The sequence below is a fragment of the Scyliorhinus canicula genome, chromosome 12, assembly GCF_902713615.1.
Source record: "Scyliorhinus canicula chromosome 12, sScyCan1.1, whole genome shotgun sequence".
NCBI lineage: Eukaryota > Metazoa > Chordata > Chondrichthyes > Carcharhiniformes > Scyliorhinidae > Scyliorhinus > Scyliorhinus canicula.
In genome coordinates this window covers 131,481,422-131,494,658 of record NC_052157.1, presented here as the reverse complement: position 1 = coordinate 131,494,658, position 13,237 = coordinate 131,481,422, and the positions used below count along the sequence as shown (strand labels likewise).

General features: G+C 42.2%; 1 long non-coding RNA gene across 5 annotated transcripts in view; it reads right to left on the bottom strand.

Moving 5' to 3' along the window:
* LOC119974849 overlaps window positions 1–13,237 on the bottom strand; it is a 117,341-nt gene that overhangs the window by 93,426 nt on the left and 10,678 nt on the right. For 4 of the 5 annotated variants that reach the window (XR_005462588.1, XR_005462587.1, XR_005462589.1 and 1 more), the window contains one exon: window positions 11,293–11,466. This is a non-coding gene — a long non-coding RNA (uncharacterized LOC119974849). Of the gene's footprint in view, window positions 1–11,292; window positions 11,467–13,237 lie in introns of those variants that run through there. The other variant, XR_005462590.1, reaches the window with a different exon arrangement.

Below are 13,237 nucleotides of genomic sequence, written 5' to 3'. Positions count from 1 at the left end.
ACTTTAGGCAGACAAATTATAATCTTAATATCAGTTAAATATTAAAAATCAAGCCCCAAGATTCCTGGGTCAGGTAGAAGAGTCGCCCAATATTCATACTTTTGTGGAGAAGCAATTGCACTGGTCCCTCAGCTCATTAGGTTTCTGCCCTGACCGGACCTGGCTTAGGTGCACTGGGAAAATGTTCGTCCTTTCCGTATGTAAATCATGGAATTAAGATCGGATGCTGTTACCTGCCCTAAATTCAGAGAATCTGACTTCCCGTGTATCATTGTAATTGCGCACTATAATTTAAAAGGCACAGCGTTAGGAAGTTGGAATAAAATGAAAAGTAAAGAATTGGCGAAAAAATAATTCAGCTCTGCACTGAGGACTTGAGATGCAGATTAGCCAAGTATCAGGTTGAAAGAGATATTTTGTGAAGCAAAGTGTAGACTAGCAGTCTAGGGATCATAGCTACGCCCAGTGGCAAAGCAGCCCTCTTAGAAAAGTCAAGCTGTTGTGCCGAAGAAATCTGTCTGTGTGAGACCCCAGATGTTCTGCACTAAACTAGGAAGAAATGTTTCCCGAGGGAAAGCTGTGTGGTAATTATTTTCTGGATAACAATCTTTATTAGTGTCACAAGTAGGCTTACATTAACACTGCAAAGAAGTTACTGTGAAAATCCCCTAGTCGCCACATTCTGGCGCCTGCTCGGGTACACCGAGGGAGAATTCAGAATTCACCTAACAAGCACGTCTTTCGGGACTTGTAGGAGGAAATCGGAGCACCCGGAGGAAACCCACACAGACACGGGGAGAACGTGCAGACTCGACACAGACAGTGACCCAAGCCGGAATTGAACCTGGGACCCTGGCGCTGTGAAGCAATAGTGCTAACCACTGATTTGACTCAGTGTTAAAACTTATGGAATGTTTTCTTGGTAAAAGTATATCCTCAGAGTTTAGGAAAGTAGCTAGATTTAGATTGGGGGAGGGGAGTAATTTAAGTATACCGTCTGGGTAACCATTATTGTAGTTAATTGTGAATGTTGTTCTTTACTGTTGCATGTTTAAAGTTAAATAAACGTTTGTTATTTTAGTAATTTACAACAAGACTAACACCTTTTCTCACCGGGTTTCATCTCTTTTGTCACATTTTTCCCAAATTGCAAAGCAGTTAAGAACCAGCATTCCAAGTTTCCCTTCTGGGATTTGGGATTCCCTCGCATTGAACATCAGTGGAGTTCAAAGAGCAGTTTGCCAGGAGCTTCTCAAAGTGTAAGTTTAAAGGTAAACAGCTGAAATGAGATTTAATGTGAAGGTTTTTTTTCCCTTTCCTACTCCTTGGGCAACATTTTGTCTATTTTCTACACTGCTTTTCACTGTCAATTAAAAAAAAATAGAAGTAGGGAATGATGCTCGATCAATGACTCCAGAAGCGAGGTTGGATGACAATTGAAGGCTTTATTGGACTAGATGTTTCCTCCAGCAGCGCAGGTACAGAATGCAGCTGCTAGGGAGACACAGGCTCTTATACTCCACCTTACTGGGCGGAACCAGCAGGCAGGCTTCACCAATGATATTGCTGTCTCAGGTACCGCCCACACCAATGGTCTTACAGCATCAACCTGGGTACCGTAATACCCCTAATACCTGATATCTGAGGGCTGGAAGATGGGCTTCAGACTGGAATTCCACTTTACATGGAGGAAGAGGAAAAGCAAGAGGCTAGAAACAAAGCTAGATTAGTCAGGCAGCACCAGAAAAGAGATAGACCAATAGGTTCCAGTAATGTATATACGCCCAGGTTAGGTTTACAAAACCTAGGCGACATGGTGGCTCAGTGGTTCGCTCTGATGCCTCACGGCGCTGAGGAACGGGTTCGATCCTGGCTCTGGATCACTGTCCGCGTGGAGTTTGCACATTCTCCCCGTGTTTGCATGGGTCTCACCCCCACAACCCAAAGATGTGCGGGGTGGGTGGATTGGCCACGCTAAGTTGCCCCTTAATTGGAAGAAGTTTAAAAAAAGTTTCCGAAAACTTTTCTCAGAACTTGGCCTCGACGGAGAAGCATTGAAGGAGTTTTTTAATTACCAGCTGTAGATTTTCAACCAAGAAAGGCCTAGAGCACAGATGACTGTGGCGTTGATAGTCATAGTGATCATAGATCTGTACTTGTATGATCAGGCTTGTTCTAGGGAACCACCTTGTCAGAAAAAATACATTTTGTTCATTGATGGCATCCAGGGGTAGGCTACCTACCATGGCTGCCTGGTCTGGTTTTACACTTAAATGTCTTTGAGCTAAGTAAGGTTGAGAAAATGTTTTGCATGGCATTCTCTTGCATGAAGATCCGTGTTGGTTAATTGGCTGCCATGCTCTCCTGATCCTGCAGTCATAGTCTGCCAGCATTTGTGATACGAATGGGAATACTGGTGGATGGACAGTGATAAGACAGAAGACATGCCGTGTAACCATGTATTGTAGGGGAATGATAATAGACATGAGTGTTGCAAAGTTATAATGGTCCTGCAGCATGATGCCACGGCAATGCTTGACCTTTTTGGGCAGGGAATAACCATTTTGCTGTCTGTTTCCATAAATGTAGCCTGCTACTCAGATGAGTATTTATTTTCCATTGCTGAATTTTAGTTCATTTGGCGCTGTGAAAGGGTTCTTGGGGTTCTGGAGGTTCCACTCTCAGCTACAACCAACCCTTTCCCACATGAACCATGGCACTGCACTTGATGACTTTTTGCAGTTCTCCAGCATATCCTCCCAAATCCTTTTCCAGATTTGTGACACTAGGGCCACGATTCTCCAACTCCCCGCCTGGTCGGAGAATCCCCAGGGCGGAGGTGCGACTCTCGCCCCGCCTCCCCGACGCCAGCTGCCCTATTCTCCGGCATCGTTTTTCGGGGGCCAGCAGATTCCCGCCATGCCGGTTGGGGGCCGTTGACAGCGCCCCCCCCCCCGGCAATTCTCTGGGCCCCGATATGGGCCGAGTGGCCATCCAGTTTTGGCCAGTCCCGCCGGCGTGAATTACTCACCTCACGCACGGCGGGACCTGGAAGGTGAGTGAGCGGCGATGGTCCTCGGGGAGTCGCGGGGGAATCCGACCCCGGGGGGGAGGGGTCCCCACAGGGGCCTAGCCCGTGACTGGGGCCCACCGATCCTGCGGGCAGGCTGTTTCTGTGTGGACCTTCTTTCCTCTGCACCTGGCCCCTGTAGGACTCCGCCATATTTCCCGGGGGCCAGCACGGAGAAGATAACCCCCATGCATGTGAGGAAATACGCCGGCCGGTCTGCGCAATGCGTGGAAATACACCAGCCGTTCCGCGCATGCGCGAGATCACACCGGCCGTTCTGCGCATGCGCAAACTCGTGCCAGCCCTCCAGCACCAGCTGGAGTGGTGCCAACCCAGCCCCCTAATAGTCAGAGAATTCCTCACTTTTGGGAGATGTTAGTGCCGGAGTGGTTGGCGCCGGTTTTCACGCCGGCGTGGGGACTTAGTCCCCATAAGGGAGAATCCCGCCCTAGGACTTAAATACAGAAAATGCTGGAAGCACTCAGCAGACCTGACAGCATCCGTGGAGAGAGCAACATAGTTGACTTTTCAGGTCAATGACCTTTCATCAGAAACATCAACTCAAGTTAAACGCTTGCCCTTTTCCTTTTTTCACATCTGCCATGATATTCCCGATTTATTGAGCCGGCTCACCTATTTACATCGTCACAGCCCTTTATTATGCTTCTTCCCTGGACTTTCCTAAATTACTGACCCACCCATCTTCCTTCCTCAATTCTATGGAAATGAGCTGACCAAGGGATTCCATATGGGAGTCAGGTAGGCCAAAATCTTTTCCTAACCTTACCTTTCCTATCCTACCCTATCTTGTCCAAATTCACTATTGCATGTCAGAAAACCAGAACTCGTAGAACTTAACTTCAGGAATTAATTGATTGAAACCATAGTACAAGATCCTACATGATCTTTGGAAGGAATGGGCTTTATACACACATCCAACCTGACAAACTAGTGCAGGTTAAGCATCCCTTATTTGAAATGCCTGGGGGGGCGAGTGGTTACTGGATTTCGGAATATAATTTGTGAGGGGGCGAAACGGCCTGTTCCCAGGACCTGCGCATGTGCGGCACATTGGGACCTGCGCATTGCCTGAGAACCTTCCCAGAATCTTGAGGGATTTCCCACTCGTGATGTCACGCTGGCGCTGGAAATGCAGATTTCAGAATTTTTCCGGTTTCGGATAAGGGATGCTCAGGGATGCTCAACCCGTATAAGTTAACCACCAACTATATAATATGCCCTGAAATTTAGTAGGCCATATAATCTAGCCAGACATCTGGGGCGCGATTCTCCTTCCCGCCACGGCGTGCCCCCACCAAAGCGGGATTCTCCGTCCTGCTAGCCGGCCAATGAGGCTTCCCATTGTGGGTCGCCCCACGCCTTTGTGAAATCCCCGGGCGTGCGTGCGCTGCGGGCGCAACGGGAGAATCCCGGCAGTGGCGAATCCAGCCCTTGCTGCAGGCTTTCCTCCTTGGATATGGAGATTCTGCAACATCGCTCTGTGTTCAGTTGTATTTCTTTGTATCTTTTGATTACTGTTCAGACCCTGCAAACCCCTCCACACTGCGGAGAATTCTGGCAAAGATTTTCAGTGCGCTTCTCTATTTTGAAGGTCCAACAAGTATGAGAAAGGGGAAGTTGGGAATACCCCTCCTACCTCATTTTTATTTCAGTGTTCAGTACATACACCAGATACCAGCTCAGTTAGTTGAAATTAAAAAACCTTCAGAAATCCCAGAACAGTTTCATGAGGTGACACCCTGACTCAATGGATCTTCACCCCCATCTTTGCTACATCAAAACACAATAGAGAAGAAATTCTCGCATTTACCACCACTGTGCTCACTAACAGTGGCTCCCAGTCAAGTAACACCTTGATTTTAAAATTCTCATGCTTGTTTTCAAATCCTTCACTGTCTCTAATCTCCTCCAGTCTTACAACCCTCGGAGACATCTGTGCTTCTGCCTTTCCAGCCCTGATTTTTAAACACACCACCATTGGCCTCCATATTACAAGAATGTTTCCAGGGATGAGATACTTCAGTTCGGAGGATAGATTGGAGAGGTTGGGGTTGTTCTCCTTGGGGAGTAGAAGGCTAAGAGGAGATTTGATACAAATGTTCAAAATCATGAGGGGGCTGGACAGAGTAGCTGGGGAGGAAGTGCTCCTGCTTGTAAATGAACCAAGAATGAGAAGGCACAGGTTTAGAGTGATTTGCAAAATAAGAAAACAGTGATGTGGGACAATATCCTTCACACAGCGTGTGGTTCGAGTCAGAAATGTACTGTTTGGAAGTGTAGTGGAGGCAGTTTCAATCGTGGCATTTAAGAGGGCATGAGACATTGTGCAAGGATCCGGAAAAAAGGCAGGGGAATGGCACTAAGTCATGATGCTAATTTTGGAGAGCTAGTGTAGACACGATGGGCCAAATGGCCTCCTTTTGCACCATACCAATTCTGTGATACTTTCAGCTACCAAGGCCTTACCTCACCCTCCCTCACATTCGCCATCTTGCTTACCTCACTTTCCTTAGCACAGGGCTAAATCGCTGGCTTTGAAAGCAGACCAAGCAGGCCAGCAGCACGGTTCAATTCCCGTAACAGCCTCCCTGAACAGGCGCTGGAATGTGGCGACTAGGGGCTTTTCACAGTAACTTCATTTGAAGCCTACTCGTGACAATAAGTGATTTTCATTTCATTTATGATGCATCTTTGAACCTACCCCTCATCCTTATATGTCCCTGTGTGGCTTGGTGTTTAATGCTCCTGTGAAAAACCGTGACAATTTTACACATTAACGGGGTTTATAAATGCAAGTTTTAATTGTTTAAAAGCTGAACTGCCTTCTATTTGCAATTTAATCTTGTAATAATGCAAACAGGAGCATTTGCCTTATATAAGCCCTTTCTGAAGCATTTTTTAAAACTCTGCTCAGTTCCGTTCAACTCACCCCAGAGCAGTCTTTAATCAAACTCCTTCAGGATGAGAGTAGAACAACGAAGATTTGAACAATCTGGCTACCGAACCACTACTTTCTCCCATTCTGACAAAAGCAAGCCAATATGCTAATGTGGAAAATATCAGTCTCCCACGTACAGTGGCTGCACTATCTGTTTGATGGTTTGGAAAGATCTCATGAGTCTTCAGAGAAACAATATGTATGTTGTGCTTAAGGCTGATTGAGAGCGAGCCTTTCTTTTCTCCTGGATGGCCTTTGAGAATATTGTGCAGGTCCACTGTCATCTGAGTCATTCAGTTTTGGTTATTGTGGTTTTAATCTGCTTTACAAAAATAGCATAGAAATCTACCTGGCAAAAGTGGTAGTTAGTCCAGGTATGTCCTGTCAATAAAAAGCAGGAAAACTCTCCACTAACAGGAATAATACATAGCGCAAGGGAAGGTGGTTGTGGTTGTTGGAGGCCAATCATTTCAATGTAAGGATGTCATTGAGGGAGTTTTTCAGGGCAGTGCCCTAGGCCCAACCCGTCTTGCTTCATCAGTGGCATTCCCTGCATCATCGGAGGATGTTCAATGATGTATGCACAGTGTTCAGTTCCATTTGAAACTCCTCACTTAATGAAGTCCGTTCCTGCATGCAGAGAGGTTTGGACAACATTCAACCTGGGATGATAAGTGCAACGTTTGCAGCACAAAAATTTGCATCCTTTAAAAGATATACTGCAGCAACTCAGCAAAGCTTCAACAGCAACTCCCAAATCTGTGACTTCTAAACATTTCAAAAGGGCAAGGGCAGCAGGAGCATGAAAGTGTCACAAAGTGAAAATTGCCACCCAAGTCACATGCTCACCTTTGGAAATATATCGCCGCTCCTTCATTGTTACTGCAATGAACCCCCAACCTAAAAGCGCTGGGAGTACCTTTGTTACACAAGCTGCAATGCGTCAAGAAGGTGGCTCACCACCACCTTCTCAAGAGCTGTTAGGGGGCTGGACAATAATTGCTGACCTTGTCAGTGATGCTCCCATCCCTCGGGTGATGAATTGAAAGAAAGAAAAGCTGAAGATACTTTTTCAGTTGCTTAATTTTCTTTCCATTTTACAATTTCACGAGTACTTTTCATCAATCTGCCGCTAGCCAATTCTGGGTTATGGAGATTATGAAGTTTTTTTTTAATAAATGTTTTTTATTGAGTTTTTGAACAAAGTATATTTACCGTTATGTACACAGGATAAGAGACATATACACACATATATAGAAGAGAAGGGCACACCTAAACATACCAAAGAAAACAAAATAGTAAATAATAAAAAAGAAAAAAATACAATAAAAAATAAAATAGAGTAACTGGTCGGGTATTGTGCACCAGCTCAACAGCAGCAACTCTGTACACCTGGCAAAATTATTTACAACACATAAGTGGGCGACTATTGGTGGGGGGGGGGGGGGGGGGGGGGGGCGTGGAGACTGGGGAGGTAAATATACATTTGGGTGCCGGAGAAGCAAGCGACAACAGCAACACCAAACCCATTTGAGTATTGCCCACTGTACTTGTTTCTCCGGCACCCAAATGAAGTTTGTTTTAGCAGAAAACTGGTAAATTTAATTTCCGTTGTATTTTAATTTCACGCAGCATGAGAGAGAAACGTCAGCATGGCATGTTCATGTATTATTCACATCATTAAAAGTCCTGGGTCTTGTCAAACGTGAGCTTTTGAATTATTTAAAGGATCATTATGGATGAGAAAGATATTCAGTTCTGAAGCACACTAGAGTGCCCTATTGCCAAATCTAGTTGTTTCTTCAATCCATTCAGGAGTTTTGCATCCACCCCTCCATTGCAAAGTTCATCCAAGCGTTGATGAATCCTTACAAAGAAAACTTCCTGTTATCAATCCTGAAGAATATCAAGCAGGGTAATTTTACACTTAGGTAATATTTTTGTTTCAACTGAGGGGTGTTATGCTATGGCTAGTTGGCAGATATACTTAAAAACAAGGAATTGACAAAAATTGGATCAGGCATGGAAATAAATGTAGCGGTACAGTGAAGAATAAGTCACAAGGGTGTATGAGAGTTTGAAAGAAAAAAAACCTGTCAGTTCCATTGCAATTGAATTTGGGAGCAGTGAACTGTAGTCGAAGTCCTGATTGAGTTGCTGGCATTATTCAAAAAGAGCCACTCAGTGTCGACCTGCAGGTCCACTTCTTAATTCAAGTCAGCCTCATGCCACAGATAATACAGTCTTGGAGTGAATCCACCCATATCTCTGCTGAGGTAGTCAGCTGTTTCTACGCAACCTTCTGAATTACTTTCAGATAATTTGAAAGGATATTACAGAGTAGGCTCACAAAAATCTACTTTGAGCTTTATCCTTCCATCCGCCAATTGCTGCCTTTTCAATACGCTTTTATTTTATACTTATTTGAAACCACCCAAAAGTAGCCATGTGTATCACGGTGATAATGCCAATTCCCCACTCCATTCTTATGTTTTGAGTATTTAAAAACGATAAAGAATGTGAAACATATTACTGGATAACCCTCTTATTTCAGCACTGGCTGAACCAGGTGCTGACTTTGCAAAAGTTATTTGATCAATAAATAGACATCCCAGTAATCTTAATTACTTTCCTGAAATGTATGTTTGGTGACCATTACAGTTAGTATTTATGAACAATGCCCATTTATAGCTGGATCTTTATCATTTTATTCAGCTGTATCACTGCATTCATTTCTTCTGTCAAAAATTTGGATTGGCACCTGAAAACCTCTTATATATGGTTGAATAAAATTCTTAGGATGTCATTTTCACCTTGGGAAGTGTCCTGATGGAATGGATTGGCAGCTCTTTACTCAACCTACTTGAGTTTTTCTCCATTTAGTTCAAGGAACAGAAGTCAGACCAGTTCTACAATTGGTTGGGGTGATCTGCACAGTCAGGGTCCCTCCCTGCTGGTGCAATGGAAAATGATTCCCTATATTTTAAAAAAGCAGTGAAGGAAATCTATTATTTAAAAACAAACTCGACCATTGGAGTATCTGTGCAACTCTCCAAACTGCGCCTTCCTTCATGAAAATGATGCCCTTGGTGCGTCAGACAATAAAGTAAATTACCTTTACCCAGTGAATGTTAGTAACAATTCTCCACATCTCAGCAGCCACTCTGTAAAAGTCTTTCCTCTAACCCTGCATGATTTGTGTCAAAGAATATTTGTTTGCATTTGTAAAATACTGGGGAGGAAAACACTGCAATGCAACATATAAGAAAGAGGCTGCTTTTCAACATATTTGGTGTGTCTACAGCAATTTTATCCTAGTCATGATTGTACTTTAGACATGAATGCGTTTCATCTCTGCATGATCTACCTGTATTCAGTGGTGACAAATACAGACTGCATAATTATATGGCAAATGTTTTATTGATTTCAGTTGGCAGATCATATACTGTTACACCTGGCTCACCCATTTTATATTTGTCACCTTACTAAAAGAAAAGTGAATTCCAGTCTAAACTTCAAACTTTAATGAGGCAGAACTTAGGCAAGGAAGCAAAGGAAGCATTTCTCTTAAATTAATTCTACCTTTCGTCGAGCATTGTAATATGAGAATAGGGACTTTTCACAGTAACTTCAAACTTGTGACACTAAAAGATTATTATGTATTATTATTTATTCATGATTTCCTCTTCACTGCTAAAAGTGATCACCAGCCACGTTGCAGTATACAAGTGTATAGTCCGCGTTACAATGGAATGGACATTGCCAAGATAATTATTGATAAAGTAAGCTTAATGCAAACTAAAGATTCAATGCTATTTTTGAGCATGCATCTAATTGCAATTGAATTTGCGAAGCGCAGAAATACATCAACATTTCACACCCTTATCTTTATGTGCATATTTAGAAGTTAAGAAAAAGAATATCAAGTTTACTTCTGTTTCAAGAACACTTTTGATTGCTCTGGTAAACATGCTTATGGCAATGACTGTAATCAGTTATTGTAATTTATCCAAAATTAGCTGCAGTTCGTTATTCACCAGTAGTCCCCAGGGGAGGATAGTACAAACAGAATTATTCTTTGCACAGCATGAATTTGTGAAAATGGTTTTTGGAGAAACCTTTTTTGTTCAAAAACAATCTGATTAATATTTAACTCACACCTTTGGTAGCTAACATTTCTGTAGGCTCAGATTTGTTCTACTCTTAAGAATAGATATATATCAAAGCTCTCTAAGGTGCATTTATTCCTGAAGTTAATTGTCTGCACAAAGCGGTTTTGGCTTTATGCCAGTAGTAAACCTGCATAGAGTGAATCCATTATTAAAAATCAATCTACCTCCAGGAGATGCAAAATCAGAGATTCTCTTGTAGAAGTGTTAGTCCACTTTTCTCTGCGCAAGGTTGGGCCTTGACTCTGGATTTAGGTCACATGTACTAATTAGATATATTTTACAAAGGCAAAGTCCCAACACAGATGCATCCCACCGCACCCCCAGAAGTTTTATAATGTTAAAAATTATGCCGCAAACTTTATGGGGAGTGACTGCGTAAATTCCAATTGCTTCCATCTGACAGGTAGACTATCATCAATAAATTCTATGATCTGCATGTGTATTATAAGTTATATGTTTTACTGTTGTAGTTCTACCATCCAGCCAGCAGGTGGGGCAAGTACGGATTCCCAGGACGCGGATGCACCATTTGTTCCTGCAGAAGGTGTTTGTAAGGAGTTGATAGCAGTAACAGATTAGAACAGCTCTGTAGTGTCTTAGTGTAAGTTAGTGTTAGACATTTATTTCCAACTGTATTCACCTTAGACATTTTAGTTATTCGTTAATGTAGTGTTCGTAATAAATAGCTTTGTTGATAAAACAAAGTTTAATGTGCTTTGTTCACATCAACCCAATCAAAGAACATTACAACTTGACCTAGCATGAAGATTGCATTTGGAAAAATTTGCCCTTATAATTGTAATGCTGATGCACATGTCAGTGCAAAACAGGCAGTGTAAATGCACTCAATGTTTCCATACGTTCACTAAATGATACAGGAATTATATAAAAATATAGGAAATGTGTGCTGCCTTATAGTGAGCATATGAAGCAATGTAATATTGAATTGTGAAATTCCAAATAAAATCAGAAATGCTTTTGTCTGCTTGTACAGCTTTCTATTTCAGAAGAAAATACAGAACAGCCATTTGAATATTAATTAAATTTAGCTGCCAACTGATCAAACAAAATAAATCTTGTAATTAAAAATGTTAATCTTAATTAATTTCAGTTTTAATTGCGTGTTTGATTGATGCCGTCGCCACCAGTACATTTGTACGTGTTACCTTTACGACTATCATTTCTGATGGCCATGTTGGCTGTCTGCTTTGACTTGTGAGCAACAATGTCAGTCTTGCCTTTACTGTTCGCAAGGGGTAACTTTTCTGTCAGGAAAAAGGCAGATTATAAATTGGATAAATTAGTACAAGGAGGTGGTTATGCAGAGCCAACCAGAAATACTGAAAATCTTTTGCCTGCTGATGAAAGAACAAATTTTTTTTTTTGTAAATTACTTTTCAAATAATTCCCAGTCTTTGGTAAAACGTGTGACTTCCCGAATAGAATAATCGACACAACTGAATGAATGGCACCTGTGAATTCTTTGTTATGTTTGACGTATTCAAAGTGGATACACCTCAAAAAGTACTTGGTTTGCTGCAAAGGCCCAATATTGAGAGGGATGCAACATAAATTCAAGTCTTTCTTTATATTCTTCCAAATTGGAAAGACCTTTCTGTCTCTGTCCTTGCCCTGTGGCCTGCCTTCCTCAGGGTTTCTTCCGCATTCTGTTTCCCATCCCTGCCCGCTGCCTGCCATCTGTAACCTCTATCAATAACACTTTTAAAAAAAAAAGAATCACCAAGAAAAAGTAATGCATTAATCATGAAAGTTAACTGCAATTAACTGACAGCTCCATATGAAATCTCTATTATTTATTTATATAATTGCAGAATACTGTTTCCTTGGGGTGCCTATGAAGGATTTTTAGCATCTGTTGCTTCACTTGCCTTCCACCCTGATCTCTGACGCATTTTCTTTAATGAGACTTGATTTTTGTCAGAATGACCTTCTCTACAATTTGCATTGTATATTTAGATTATAATTTTGAATTTTCAGAGTCTTTCCATTTGGAGTGATGCCAATTGTTATTGCAACAGTTTATTGAACAAAGGTTTGAGGCTTCAAAAAGTGTGCGGCATTCTGAGAATTCGATGAGTATTTTTCAGCTGTTGGAGGTATTGGAAAAGCCAGGGTTGTAGTCGTTCATCCCAATTCAGGCCAGCGATGACAACCTTCGACCCAATTTGGCCCAATTAAATTAAATTCTTGCTTCTTCAGGCTGCATGGTCTTCCCATGAATTCCAATTAGAGTTGTTAAGAGAAATAAGTGTCATTAGCATTTATTTCCCATTTCAGAGGGCATTGCTGTAGATCTAAAGTCACAAAGGGGGCAGACCAAATAAGGACAGAAGATTTCCTGAACCAGATGAGGTTTTACGACAATTCCAATTTTTATTGAGTACAAATTTCACCATCTGCAGTGGTGGAATTTGAACCCAAGTCCTCAGAGCATTGCCCTGGGTCTCTGGATTAATCGCTAGTTTAGTGACAACACCACTATGCCACCACCTCCCTACATGTCTCACAAATGTAGTGTGAACTGCCACCATATTAAGTCCCACCTGCACCTTTCCCATCAAGTAAGCTAGGTTCAAATTGACCCCATTACCTTGTGACTGGAATGAAAATACTGGAGGAATCGTCTTTGCCTTACAGATGTATTAGAAGCAATGATCGTCACAACACAGTGATGTGAAGGACGGAAAAGATCTTGCATTACAGTTGCTGAGTTCAGCAGCAGTAGCCACCCTTTCTATCTTATTTTCTTCTTGTTACAATGGTATAGTTATTATATCCTCTGCTGCATGCCCTTATGTCATACACCTCCCATGACCTTTAAGCGGAGTTCAAAGACTGACTATCTCTTTACAATTTACAACCTGTCTAACTATACCAGAGGAAGTGAAAACTGATTCCTTATATGCCAGAGTGACAGAAGGTCAGAACTACACAAAGATCAAATAACTATCTTTATGACTCCAGCGTGTGTTAGCCACAAGACAACATTAAGGATTTGAGCTGATTTGGATGTTT